The sequence below is a fragment of the Macrobrachium nipponense genome, chromosome 17 (genome assembly GCF_015104395.2).
Source record: "Macrobrachium nipponense isolate FS-2020 chromosome 17, ASM1510439v2, whole genome shotgun sequence".
Lineage (NCBI taxonomy): Eukaryota > Metazoa > Arthropoda > Malacostraca > Decapoda > Palaemonidae > Macrobrachium > Macrobrachium nipponense.
Genome location: NC_087210.1, coordinates 60,575,998 through 60,577,129, shown reverse-complemented (window position 1 = coordinate 60,577,129; position 1,132 = coordinate 60,575,998).

Genomic DNA, 1,132 nt, shown 5'->3' with positions numbered 1-1,132 from the left:
CATATGTTTTTTCGTCTTCTGTAGGATTATCTGACTTAAAATAATACAAGTAAAAAATACGCCGAAGTTTCTTCGGCGCAAAAAAATTAATGTATAGCGTATAATGCTGTATGAGCTGCAGCCTACGAAGCTTTCAGCACGGCCGTGTGGTGGCCTGTCATGTAGCATTCCCAGACGCACGATTACGGGAAAATTTAACCATAGATAAAATAAAAATTACTTAAAGCTAGAGGGCTACAATTTGGTATGTTCGATAAGTGGAGGGTGGATTATCAACATATTAATTTGCAGCCCTCTAACCTCGTAGTTTTTTAAGATTTGAGGGCTGACCGAAAAATTGCAGACGGACAGACAAAGCCATCTCAATAGTTTTCATCTACAGAACAATGAAAATCGTAAGAATTTCCTGTTTACTTCTTACTCCAGTTATGAGATATGCAAATATTTTGCGATATCTTTGTTAACAGATCTCAATAAACAGTTCAAAATTCTAAAAAAAAGTTAATAAGGGGTGAAAAATATTTCACAGAACATCGCTTTTAATGTTTAATAATAGCTAAAGAAGTCAGGAGTTTTCAGAAAATTAGTCGCAGTATTTGTCGCACTATCAAAGTTGAGAAGACCATTGTGATGAAAAACAATAGGAATATGCACCCACCTCTCACTCATGTATACTTCTGGTTGTGTACATACAGTTGTGTAAAATTGTGTAAATGGAAAAATACATCGATTAAGGTTCTTGCTTGAATATAACTGGATGAGGCTAAGCGAAATGGGGAGAAATCGAGTCCTTATAGAAGGAAATAGGCATACCAGGTGTAAATTGCACATTTTTGTATATTTTTGTTGCACAAAATGAACGACAAAATATTCTTACATTTGCAACATTTAGGACCTATTAAATTCTTTTTAACTAATAAAAGGCAGGAGAATTTATGTAAAGTTAAACAAGAAAATGTAGCCTTTTTAATTGAGATAAAATTTCTCTTCACATTCGACTCTGATCCTCATTTAAGTAATCGTCTCCACTTACCTATACTATTTGACATTTTGTCCGCCAATCAGATGCCAATAAAATGCCATTTGTTTATTTCAGTGGGTTATCCTTTGTTTAAATGAGCAATTGTACCCA